Consider the following 13,580-nt stretch of genomic DNA (forward strand, 5'->3'; position numbering starts at 1 on the left):
GGGCTTGTAGATTCAAAGGTGACTGATTCGTTTATGGACAGATCTCAGTAACTCCATATGCTCAGTCTGACGCCACACACGCCTTTCACTAACTCATGTTGCCACTGATGCCTGCAGGCGTGGGCAGTTTCCCATGGATCTCCTGAGGAAGTTCTAGGGGAAACTAGCTCTTTCAACAACACATAAAGCTTTTCCTGAGAAAACAATAACTGCTAGTGTTGGGGGTTGACGTGGGGAGTCTTGGATTCCTCTGAGAAAGCATTCAGCAGTCTTCATTCAGCAGCACAAGGCAAGTTTATTAAAGAAAAAAGGCATTTGCACAGACACAAACTGGCAGTCTTTGGGGCACAGAATTTTTTTTTTTTTTTGCTAGAGCACAGAATGTCCTTACATATTGTTCTTTGACTACTTTGTGGAATTTTATCACTTGGTGAAATTTATTGCTCTGGGGTTGAGTTGGGACGGTTTTCTATAACTGCTGATAACCCTCTCTACCTCCACCTCCAATTCCTGGCCTTTTGAAACTTCTGTAGCCGGTTTAACCACTTGTTAATCATTTCTACCTCCACCTTTGGTTTCTGGCCTTGTGAAACTTCCATCCTAAATTTTCTACTCTAAGTTTCCATCACTAGTATTGATAGTACTCTTACTTTATGTTAGACACTATTCTGATTTCTAGGTGTTAACCCATCTAAAGGGCACACCAAGTATAGAAGACAGTGCTATTATTGTTTTCTCTTTTCCTCAGTAGAAACTGAGAAACAGAGGTTAGAACTTTGTCCAAGGTCATAGAGCTAGTATTTGGAGAAGCCAGGGTATGGAACAGGCATTTAGCTGGTGCTGTGATTCCAGTCGCCCTCCTGGCTGGGGTCTAAAGGGAATGAAGAGGGTAACATGTGGAAGTGGGCTGCTGACTTCCGGTCTGGCTGTGTTGACAGCTGCCTTCTAGCAGCAGTCAGAAAAAGTGGCAAGGGCCAAACCCAATGGCTATTTAAGGCCTGGTGAAGGAGTTTTGATAGACAATTGAGAGCCCCTCTGCCAGGTGATGCGTCTCTGAGAGAGAAACACACACACACACACACACACACGCACGCACACACACACACACACACACACACACACACGCACAGCTTCCACATTAGCATCTGGGTCTCTACTGCCCCTGCCTGGCCTGGCTACAAACAATGGTAGCCAGGAAACCATGAAATCAGGTGGAAACAGGCCTAGAGACACAGGACCTCCTCTCTGTACCTCCTCTCCTCCTCTGTATAGCTCTTGCCTTTTCCCCGTTGGTTCCCCAGCCTCAACATAGTGTTAGGGCAGGGAGATTTAAGAACTCCTGCTATCCCCCATCCCACTCCACCCCTAACACATAAATGTCACCATATAATGTACCCTCTAAGTTACATCCTTCGTGGGAGTGGTGTTGGGGTAGGGTGGGGGATTGTTCCTCTGGTGATCCATGTAGTTAGAAGGTCTTGGTTCTGCAGAAAATTAGCTAGAGCAAAATTCTAGTAAGAGACAAATCCCAAACAATGAAATTTAATGAACAAAGCTATGTATACCTAATCTACATATCCTCATAATCTAAGCCTCCTGACCTGACTTCTTGTCTATTCCTTTCCTTTTCCCCTAAGCCCAAGCAGCTGCTCCAGTGTTCCTGGCGCCCCACCTCCTCCAAACACACACACCATCCCTGTCACATGCCTGAGGCCCCAACTCAGGTGACTGAGCTAAAGAGTTTTCTAGTGACAAGTCCTCAGGGGAGGACTTCATTGCCTCAGCATTATCTTCAGCTAAGCTGCGAGGCCTGAGAGGACCATACGTGGAGGTGAGGGGAGGGCGCATGTCTAGGGAATGTCAGGAAAGCACAGGGCCACGGGGAATGCTGTCTGGAACTTTGCAGATATCACAAGAGATTCTGGACTAACAGATTCCTCTCTCTCTCTCTCTCTCTCTCTCTCTCTCTCTCTCTCTCTCTTACACATACACACATATGTCCTGGCTGATGGAGGTCTAGCCAGGGCTTGGAGCTCCATTCCAAAGAGAGGAGGCAGCCCCATTAGTCCCTCAGGCAGGACAGCAGAGAACCATTTGTGTTCGCTCCTGCCTTTCGTGTGACACAGATCATGGGAATCGTGACTACAGAGTGAGCAGCTCCAAGAGGTCTTCCATGATAGTAGTTCCTGATGGGAAAGGGGAACTCTCTCTGACAAACTAGCTCTTTTCCTCAAAGGAAAAAAAAAAAAGAGAAGGGTGAGATGATCATATCAGAAGACTAAAAAAGTTTTGGCCAACAGGAAGCTAGTTCTACATCCCATTGCACACCATCCCACATTAAACACCTTGGTTACTTACTACCTCACAATCTAGGGGGAAATTTTTCCTTCTACAAAGCAGATTGGTCCATGTCTCCCTATCCCCCCTCTTTGGTATTACCTAAACCTAGTCTACATGTCTAATATAATATTATTACTAATAGTTACTAATAGTTAATATTGGTTGAACAAGTCACAGCTTTGTGGCAGGCACAAAGTAAGTTTTCTACAAACTCTTATTTAATCTTCACAAAAACTTTGTGAAGTAGGTATTATTTTTATCCTCATTTTTCAGAAGAAGCTCTTGAAGCACAGAGAGGTTAGGCTGCGTGATCAAGTCCACATAGCTCGTGTGCCCCAGATTGAGTGACCAATCCAAGCTGGTATGTCCAGACTCTTGAGCAGGAAAGTCACAAGCAAACTGGGGTGAGTTAGTCACCCCAGTTCCCAGTATTCCTGAAACGAGCACCCACATGCTTTACCCCCAAGATAGGTTTGAGCAAAATGCTGTGCACTGGTGCCAGAGAGGGACTCCAGCAATGGGGGGCATAGCACAGATCATCCCAGTGCTGGCCACCAGGACAGACGCCAAACACTTCTGCCTGATGCTTCCTGGTGCTGGAGTTGCCAGGAAAATACAACACCATCGAGCACGGACCAGAACAATGCTTTACTCACAGGGAGATGACTTAGAGCAAGATGAGCTTCAGCAGGCATGGTCCCTCAGGGCCATCAGGGCCCTCATGATGCTGGCAGGTGCCTTGGAAAGACCTTACTCCTCCCCCGTGGAGTCTGAAATATTGAAAGCTGGAGTCATTGATGTGCAGGCTGGAGCCAAACAAAGGCGCACACATGGAGCTGGAAACAGAGACAGAATTACACACAGGTGATTAGCCGGGTGTGGGCTGTGGGCTCTTTATCTCTCGGTGAGCAAATGTTCCAGGCCCAAGATCCATGCCTGCATGACCATGTGAAGGCTGAGGGGCAGCCGACAGGAGCATACCTTTCCCAACAGACGTGGTACCCCAGAATAGCCACTCTGGAGCGACCTCACACACAGCCAGGCCAGCCTTCTCCTCTAGCCATCCCTCACAGGAACCCTCTCGACTGCTTTGCCTGCCTCCTCTCACTTTGGGGAACTTTTCTTGGTCTCACCCCATTGCCTCCCCCGAGCTCCAGCGCATTCAGGCACTCCCAATAAAGGCAGTGAGGTGTGCAGGCTGAAGGGTTGCAGCCCCAGCTCCTCTTCCTTTCTCCTTACTAAGAGAACCTTTCTTTTGTTTGGAGCAGCGCTGCATTTCAACAAAATTAGAAAATACCAAACTTATCAGGCTCAGCCCAACCATTGAAGGAGTGGGTGGCATCATGGTGCCCCCTGGGGAGCCCTCCCTGTCTTAGTTTTCTCTTCCTCTGTTGGCAGAGAGTTGGGGGGCTCCTTCCTCTGGTGGTCTTGCCGAGGACATAGGCTCCCCAGCCTTGCCCACGACACCGTCCCCCCATTCTCTACCTGGCAGATTCCTCCTCCTTCTTCAGACATGGCTCAAACACTTTCAAAAACACTGTGAGGGTGCGCCCTTCCATATCCCCGGTGCCCAGCCTGGGGTGTGGCAAAGGAGGTGCTGACAGGAGGGTGCCGCAGCCTGCAGTCTCACTACACACCTTGGAGGGTGTATCCTTGACCCAAGACTGCCAAGCAGATTCCCTCTCCCAGAACTAGAGGGAGGCCTGACAGAAAGCTGGATCAGACTGTGCAGGGCATGTGACTCAGCCATTAAGATGTCACCTTGTGAGCCCACCACGTGGATGACAACAAAGGAGGCCAGACCCTGGTGACAGGGACCCCGCTGATGTGTGAGGAAGGCACAGTCATTGGGCTGTGGCTGAGGCCTTCCAGACCCCAGTTCTAGACCCTGCCCATTTCAGCTGCCCTCCCACCCTTGGGTTCTGCGAGGCACCCCTGAGTTTCTGTTTCTTATAAACTCCAGAGTCCTAACTGCCCAGGGGTAGAGGTTCCCAAGGTTTCACAGATGCTAACCTGAAGTTTGGGATCTACCTGTTCCATGATGACCCAGGGCATTGTCCAGCCCCGAGACAGGGGTTCTCCATGCAGGCTGCACAATAGAAGACCTCAGACCAATCAAACCTGAGTTTCTGGGCTGGGCCCAGGTCACAGTGGTTTCTCAAGCACCTTATTTGCACAGGATTTCCACAGGGCATTCAGGATGGGAACCACCACCCTAGAGGAGAGGGGAACACAGGACAGCAGGGTCAGTAGAGTCCTGCTACATCTCCTCTCAGGTAGAGCTAGGGAGACATTAGCCAGTCAGGCCCAGTCTACCCTTCCTATAGCCCCAGGCAAGGCCAAGACCATGGAATGATCCGAGATCTACCCCCCCTCCCAAGACACTGAGTCATGACTCTGTAACCCTAAAGAAACCTGAACAGCCATCCCACCTCCTGTTTCCCTCACAGTGCTCTTCCTGCTCCGTCTCCCTGCCTATCCGGGTCCTACCAGTCCTTCAAGATCCAGTTAACATTGCTTCTCCAGAAAGCCTTCCTGAGTGCTCCAGCCCAAGCTAACTCCTTTCTTCTATCTGTTTCCTGTTTGCTCCATTGTCCCCACGGCACTCATTCATTGCCTCCTGTGACATCTGGACTTCTGGCTGAACTCTCCAGGAGTTGACACCTTGCCTCCCCAGCCTGTTTGTGAGGTCCATGCCTGCCCACCGCTAGCCTGGCCAAATCTCGGGCTAGGAGATGCTCAGAAGCCAATGCATGGGGTGCTGCTCCTAACCCTTCCCTCTCACCAACCCACTCCAGAGTTTCAGTGAGGATCCCACCTTAGGAGGGCCCTGAGAGAACCAGGTGAGATGGGAACAGGCTCTGTTCCCCACACAAAGATGCAGCTGTGGCCACTGGAATGGATAAATCTTTGAGCCCAACACACTATATGAGTTGCCCATCGCCCTCCTCACCATCATCCTCCAAGCCCCTTTGGGATGGGCAATGACAGTGCTACACAACTGAAGCCACAGTCACAGTTCAATAGGAGGCCAACATCCACACGTGACCGGTCCTGGTTCCTCTGGTCTGGCTGGCTGTACAGTAGCGAAGGCAAAAGCAAAGCTAAGTGCAAACCTCTGCTAAGCGACTACATCTCCTGTGAGCTGCTCAAGTCCCAGCCACCCCCATCTCAGCCTTGACAAGAGCGGAGCAGGCAGCTTCTCCCCAGAGAGCCTCAGGCTCAGGCCAGGGAACAGGGTGTTACAGATTTCAGAGGCTGTCAGGTGACAGACCTCAAGATAGCTTGCACACTCACACCCTCACACACATACACAGAGGCCCCCACAGATGGCACAGGCAAGAGCTACAGAGGGACCCACAGGCTGACAGATGGGCACAGAGACACATGGGGACAAGCTCATAGACAAGTGAACAATCAGAAAAATGCTAGGCTATCTAGACACCAAATACACATGCATGTCCAAGCAGACCCTTAGATGCCAGTTCCCAGTGAGACACAGAGACGTGGCATTCATCCTTGATGTCACCCTAATCAATCTTCTGGGGTGGGATGAAGCCTTTGGTTTGGTGTGGTGACAATAGTTTTTCCTAACCCGCCTCTCCTGGAAGCCACCAGAGGCAGGTCCTGTGAGGCTTCCCTCCTTGGCTTACAAGGCAATCTGTTCCCAGTTAGTGGGGTTTACGAAATGGAGGGCAAAGTCTGAAGTCTATACCTTCCCGAGAGAGGAGGTGGGAAGGGCCACAAGACCAGGAGAGGTCTCCCAGCTTTCCAAGGTGCAGCCCTGGTTGCCACACCATGTTAGGGCTCCCAAAGAAAAGTCTGGACTAAGAGAGCTTGATCTCAAGTATCCATTGTCTCCCTTCAGCCTCTTAATAGTTCATTCACACCCTCTGCCAATGGATCCCACACATCCTCAGGCAACCTTTCCTCTGGTCACTGAGACACAGCTTCAAGGCCAGTTTCAGGCTCTGGTACCATGGCTGGGCCTTCCTCTCTGAACAGTGGCCTCTCTTGTGCTGGCCACCATATGGACAGAATGGGGTCACTGCAATTGGGGATTGTCCCAGGCCCTGCCCAAGCAAGGGAGGCCTCTGTGCCGGGCAGGAAGAATATGGTTTTGGGGAGAGGGGCAGAGATGCCCTTACGAGTAGACCTGGACAAGCATGTCCCTGCTTGGCATCAGATGTCACCCCAGCTGTGGCGTCTCCTTTATCGTCCAATCCACACCATGCACACTGGTGGCAATAGCCTGGTAGAATTCTGGTTCCACTCACTCTGGTCTGTCTCAGGCTTCCTCATCATTTAGGCCAACGTCACCCTCTCACAGACACTCTCCTGTTCACTCTCTAAAATAGCAACTCCGTCCCATTTCCTGTTTAGCCTTTCCTCCCAGTGTGTTTCATCACATGTTAACATAGACATTTATTTGTTTCTTTTCTGCAACTCCACTAGAATGCAAGCCCCACAAAAGCAGGGACTTTGGTCTGCTCAGTCCCAGACTTCCCAGCACACATGAAGTGGGCACTAAACACACTAAATGAACATGAGTCCTAAACACAAACGTGTATGTAGGCATATGCACCATGCACACATACTCCCACACTCGAGTCAGAGGACAGGGGCATGTATGCTCACATGTCCACTTGACCCAGCTTTCCACAGCCCAGGGGAAAGCATTATCACACATGGTTTCCCCATCCAGCAGCCTCCAGTAGTTCTCCACTCAGCCCTGTTGGTGCTAACTCAGCCTGACATGCTGGTCGCACTCAGGATATTCGGTAGATGCTGAGGCAAGCCCATCACTCTGGTGGTAGCTGCTAATTGGCTGTGTGTTGGACCCTGGGTCACCACTCGGTCAGCCATGGCTAATACCTTCTTCCCACTTGTCTCAGGAAAGGCACTGCTGTCCCCTCTGTTTAGGCGTAAGCTGGCCACTGAACCACACATGCCTGGCCACGTGGGACCAGCTAGGCCAGCAAGCCTCTCTAATGGAACGAGCAGAGATAGCTCAGCAAACAGGACTAGCCTTGCGGTGGAGATCTGCCCAAGGGGTGTGATATGATAACAAGAGTCTGAGGAAGGACTCAAGCCCAAATATTTATGTACAGCCTGTTATAGCAGAAAGGTCGCCATTCAGCCGGCCCTCGACTCTAGGTCAATTTCTGTTCTCCTGCAGGGTTTCTCTTAAGGTGCACTCCTGTAATTGGACTGGGGATAGGTAGAATGGGGTGAAGGGGTGGGGGGACCAAGACCCTGAAAGGGAGGAAGAGGAAATACCACTAATTGGAACTTTATAGTCCATGCTTGCTAATACCCTCTGTGGGGCCCTATGCATGGTGCTAGAGTGCCAAGGGACTCGCAGTAGACTGCTTGCAGATCAGGAGCAGCTGCCCCAGTTTACTGCCACCACATGCCACGTCTGAGACATCAGGGCTCTGGCGGAGGGGAAATGGCTTTTCTTCAGCCAAAGTCAGGATCATCAGAAGTTGTCAGCTTCTCTGATTTTCCTCCCGATGGGATTTGGGGCAAAGAATAGGGCAATGCCCGAGCCACAGCAGAGCCCAAATTCTGGCTTCTAAAAGGGGGTGCCACCTCGCTCCTACTTTTTATGCCTCCAGAGCCGACTTGTACTCCACAGTTTTACCAGGGCCCAACCTCCTTCCAGTTTGAGACCAGAAAACCTCTCACTCTTCAAGACTTCCTCAAATCCTGCCTCCTCCAGGAAGGCTCCCCTACTGCACTTTGGCCTGATCTTGCAAACTGTAGCTACATCCTTGCCCCATCTTCCTCACTCAGGGCTCAGGGCAGAACTGGGCTGTGGCAAACCTCTCTTGCTTTTCTTCTCCCAAAGTCCTACCTGATAATTCATGGGTCCCTCAATAGATTCCATTATTGAGAGGCAGGTGAGGTATACCCCTGGGCCAGGTGTGGCTCCACTCTGGGTGTGGATTGTTGAATGCCTCCCTGTCCTTCCTTCTTAGAAGCCAAGATCTTACTGACCCAGAGTCTGGGGGAAAATTCTGGACTGCTCCAGGGAAGGAGGAAAGAAGGTGTGGAGGAGTGCCTCTAGTACTTCTTGCCTCCTTGGGCACAGATTTGTCCCTCTCCCCCACACCTCAGGCCTATAGCTAAGATGACCTGGTATTAGGGAATGGTCCCCAGCTACTAGTGGTTCCAACCCTGAGAGAAAAAAAGCCAAGCCCGTGGCTTTAGGGGGAGGCACCTGGAGAGCTGAAAAATCCAACATTTAAAGCCAGTGGATTTTTAAGTAAAAAAGAAATTGAGGGCCTCCCCACTGGCACAGCCGGTAGAGCACTGCGTTGTGAAGCTGTCTTCAGCCTCTGCAGCATGAGTTCGATCCCCTGCCGGCCAGGGTGAAACCCACATGGCGTGGCAGACCTCTCCTGCCTCACCCGCTGCTCCCCTCAGGAATGTCTTCTGTCCGTTTGCCTGTTCTGCTCCCCGCCGTCTCTGGTGAATTCTCTCACCCTCCGGCGCCACTGACCTGTACCCCAGTTCTTGTATAAATAAATAAATCTTAAAAAAAAAGGAAATTGAATGATAATAAAATCATATTTCTAGTGCGGTTATCCTTAAAGTCTGCCAATGAGAATATTGGTTGGTCTAGGGCCTCCAGTACATAATGTGGGTGACTCCATCGATCAATGTTCTCTTCCAGACTTTTCCAAACTGGAATTAAGAGGAAATTTGTTGTGGTGTCTGTGGCATTGGGGACTTAAAAGAGTTCCTCTGTGCAAATAACCTTGTTTATTGAGACAATAAGCAAGAGGAAACAGGTTTTTCTTCTTTGAGGGTTTTCTGAGACTTAATGTACTGATGGGCAGTGGGACTATTCAAAGTAAGGGTGGGGTGGCTGGATTGTAGAGAACTCAGTGTTCCTAAGGGTCACAGGAGCCTTTGTTCCAGAAATGCAGACTAACATCTGCTGAAGGGATATCTTCTGGGAAACTTGGTGGCGGCGATCTGTGGAGTAATACCTCTTTCTGTTATTTGCTGTAACGTGTAAATCCTGATCTACTAAATTATCAGAAGACAGTTTTACAGAACTGAAAGTGACCATTTCCCCTTCTAAGAACTCTTGAATCACATAGGCCGTGTAAGGGAGGGTAGGGGCAACAGCCTCAGCCGTGCTCCAGGACTCTCCAGAAGTCATCTCTTCATAGTTTTTTATAACCGAAAGTCCCACATGCCAGGAACTTTTTCTCCCTCCTGAGCAAATCAGATTATTGGTCTTGCAATTTCTTAGCAGGGATTGGAATAGCAGGGACCGACTCCAAGGAGGCTAAGGAGGCTCGGAGACCCACAGTCACCCTGCCAGGGGCTGTTTGAATTGATCAAGCTACCAGGCAGGGATCTCCCTTCCTTCTGCGGGTCACACTGGCCAGATCTCCTGGACAGGTGCAGAAGGGAAGGAAGGATGCGCAGTCCATCCTTCACCCCACTGCCATGGATGTTCAACACTAAAAACCCTGAACGGGGTCTCCCCGGTGGCGCAGCGGTTGAGCGCTGGGTTGCGAAGCTGCCCGCAGCCTCTGCAGCGCCGGTTCGATCCCCAGCCACTAGCGAGGGTCCCACATGGTGCGCAGACCTCTCCTGCTGCTCACTGCTCCCCTCAGCAGTGTATTTCGTTAGTCTGCCTGCTCTGTTCCCCGCTCTGGCTCTGGTGAGTTCTCTCACCCTCCCGTGCTTCTGACTGTACCCAGTGCTTGTATAAATAAATCTTTAAAAAACAAAACAAAACAAAACAAAAACCCTGATCGGACCACTCCACCCGTTTCCCTCACGGTGCTCTTCCTGCTCCTTCTCTCTGCCTATCCAGGTCCAACCAGTCCTTCAAGATCCAGTTAACATTGTTCCTCCAGGAAGCCTTCCTGAGTGCTCCAGTCCAAGCTAACCCCTTTCTTCTCTCTGTTCTCCTGTTTGCACCATTGTCTTCATGGGACTCATTCACTGCCTCCTGTGACTTCTGGACTTCTGACTGGACTCTCCAGGAGTTGACACCTTGCCTCCCCAGCCTGTCTGTGAGGTCCATGCCTGCCCACCGCCAGCCTGGCTAAACCTTGGGCTAGGAGATGCTAAGAAACCAATGCATGCAGTGTGCTCCTAACCCTTCCCTCTCACCTCCCCACTCCAGAGTTTTAGTGAGGATCCCACCTTAGGAGGGCCCTGACCTGAGAGAACCAGGTGAGATGGGAACAGGCTCTGTTCCCCACACAGAGATGCAGCTGTGGCCACTGGAATAGATACTTTGGGGAGGAGTTAGCTAAACCTCAGGATTCTGGGAAGAGGGAACTCAGACTGGAAGGTGAACACCTGACAGTGGGAGAGCCAGTTGGGACAGCTACCTGCCTTGGGGCAAGTCTCCTAGAATCTGCTTCCCTCAACCCCACCCGTCTTCCCCAGGCTCCAGGGACTTTCCCTTCTTTCAGGGTGGGAAGCCCTGACCCAGTCCAAAGCTTGTGTTACTTACCATATGCCACAAGGAGACACTTAGTATCTGCTAAGGGTTTCCTAGACAGAGGCAGCTCCAAGAGCTAAGAATAAAGGCCCAGATGTGTCTGTCCTGAATTTCCACCTCCTCCAGGAGGTGGCAAAGATCCGTTCTATATTGAATTGTCCCTGGATAGCAACTCGTGCTAGAACAGGTGGTGACTTGCTCAAAGAGGGGTCTCTCTGCCAGGCTCCTATTGGCAGCCATCTTTTTTAGGCTGTCCCTCTGAGGGATCTGAATAAAGGGCATAAAGGGAAGCCGTAGCCTACACAGGCAGTAGTTTAGCCACAGGCCTGGTTTACCTCCTCTCTCCATCCTGAGGTTCCTTAACCCCAGGCAGTGGAGGCTGAGGTCTCATCAGCCCCCTTCCCAGCAGTCAGTCCCTCCAGGCCCTGGAAAGGATACTTACCCATAGGGTTTGCTGGCTGTTGCCAAAATATGGAGTCTCTCCTCATTTCTCTTGTTCTTCTGTGAGGTTCAAGGGTTTCAAGATGAGGTTCCAGAGGACTTTACAATTTTCATGTACCTTATGTAGATTTTTGTATGTTTGACATATTTCACTGGAAAAGAAACACAGCCATGCCATGAAATACTATTTAGCAATGGAAAGGAAATATTGAGACATTGAACCACTTGAATGAATCTCCAGGAAATTATGCTGCATGAAAAAAAGGTTGCGCCCCTTTGCCTCATTGCCTCTGAGAAAACAAGATGGGTTTTCTGAGAAAATGTGGCTAAGGTTCTTGCTCTTGCCTGGATCTTTTCAAACCAGCACGACCGGTTCTACAGCCTCAATATGTGGCAACAGCGTTTCCATCAGTATGCCAAGGATACAGGCTTCATTAAGCTGGACTAAGTGAACGTCCTTGAGTTGATCATCTAAGATATCTACTTTATAGCTGAAACAATGCTAGCTCTTTTTACATTAAAAGAAAAGAAAGAAAAGAAAAGAAAAAAGGTAGCACACTGTGTGATTCCATATCATTATGTCATTTTATTCTTGAAATAACAAAAATTTTTTGACAGGGAGGACCAATGGTTGCCAGGCATGTTGCAGGGAGGGATGTGGAAGAAAGGGTAAGTTGAGGGAAACTTATGGAGATATAACTGTTCTGTATTTTCACTGAGGCAGTGGATAAATGAACCTACACACATGGTAACACACACGCATGCGTGCGTGCACACACACACACACACACACACACACTTGTGAAAATGGCTACAGGTGAAACTGGGAAAATTGAAAAGATTAATGAACTGCATCTGTGCCAACATCTGGCTTGCAATACTTACTGTAGTTGTGCAAGATGATCACACTAGGGATTTCTCTGTAGTATTTCTTACAATTGCACAAGAATCTACAATTGTCTTAATAAAACTACAATTATCTATTTATTTAAAACCCATAATTTTATAAGAGATGGGGGTTCTGGTTTCCCATATAAGCTGATAGACAGGAGCCTGGGAAAAACAAGGTACCCCCTCTACCCCTCTGCCCACAGAATCTTCCCTGATCTCTTCCAGAGGATGCACCTGTTCTGGAAGCAACTACCTCATGTTGGTCTGCATAACCTATTCCATCCCACTGCCCTGAGTCCTTTTCACCTCTTTCCTGGGACACAGACTGCTGGTACAGACTAGTAATGACAAAGGCTTTCATGTCAGAGAGAACTGGGTTCTAATCCCAGTTTGATCCTCTATGAGCCCCTGACCCCGGGGAATTTACATCTCTAGAATATGGTAGTACAGTTTATCTTATCTGGTGTTTGTGTATGGGTGATGTGATTTTCTTCTTTTTTTTCTGATCCCCAGAGACAGACTGGAAGGACAGTGCCCAGAAGGAAGGAAACATAAACCCTGCAGACAACTAACCAAACGATAGGTTCCAGAGACAGCAGTGTGAACTAAATGACTGGCAGCTTTGTGGGGACTAAGGAATCTCAGGAGCTATTAGGGACTGGACAGAAGTGAGCAAAGCTCCTGATGGAGAAATTGCCCATTTCAGTGGCCACCCTCCTCACTGTTTTGAGGGTACTGATGAACCCTGACCCTCAGATGTAAACTAGGGGAGCCAAGAGGAGGATGAGAGTTGGATCAAAATTGCAATCTGAGGGCCTCCCCAGTGGCGCAGCGGTTGAGTGCTGGGTTGTGAGGCTGCCCGCAGCCTCTGCAGTGCTGGTTCAATTCCCGGCTGCTCCCTGGCCACTGGAGGAGGGTCCCACATGGCATGCAGACCTCTCCTGCCACCCGCTGCTCCCCTCAGCAGTGTACTTCGGTCCTCTGCCTGCTCTGCTCCCCGCTCTGGCTCTGGTGAATTCTCTCACGCTCCCGCACTTCTGACTGTACCCAGTGCTTGTATAAATAAATAAATAAATAATATATATTAAAAAAAATCTCTAAAAAAAAATCTCTAAATTGCAACCTGAAAAGAGTACGCCTGCAAGTGATTAGATTGAGCGGAGGATTGAAACAGAAATTCAGTTTAGCTGTAGGAAAATAGTTGCTTTTTGTACCCCTGAGTTTATGGTTTCTGAAAAACTGAACCTGCACACTTTCATATATAGCAGGGCCTCAAATAAATTCATTCATTTATTTATTTTTTTATTTTATGCAAAACCAGGGTACAGACCAGATGCCCGGGAGGGTGAGAGGATTCACCAGAGACAGAGTGGGAAACAGAACAGGCAGACTGATGAAATACACTGCTGAGGGGAGTAGCGGGCGA

Source organism: Talpa occidentalis, unplaced genomic scaffold, assembly GCF_014898055.3.
Source record: "Talpa occidentalis isolate TD23 unplaced genomic scaffold, MPIMG_talOcc4v2.1 talOcc4.5, whole genome shotgun sequence".
In the NCBI taxonomy this organism is placed as follows: Eukaryota; Metazoa; Chordata; class Mammalia; order Eulipotyphla; family Talpidae; genus Talpa; species Talpa occidentalis.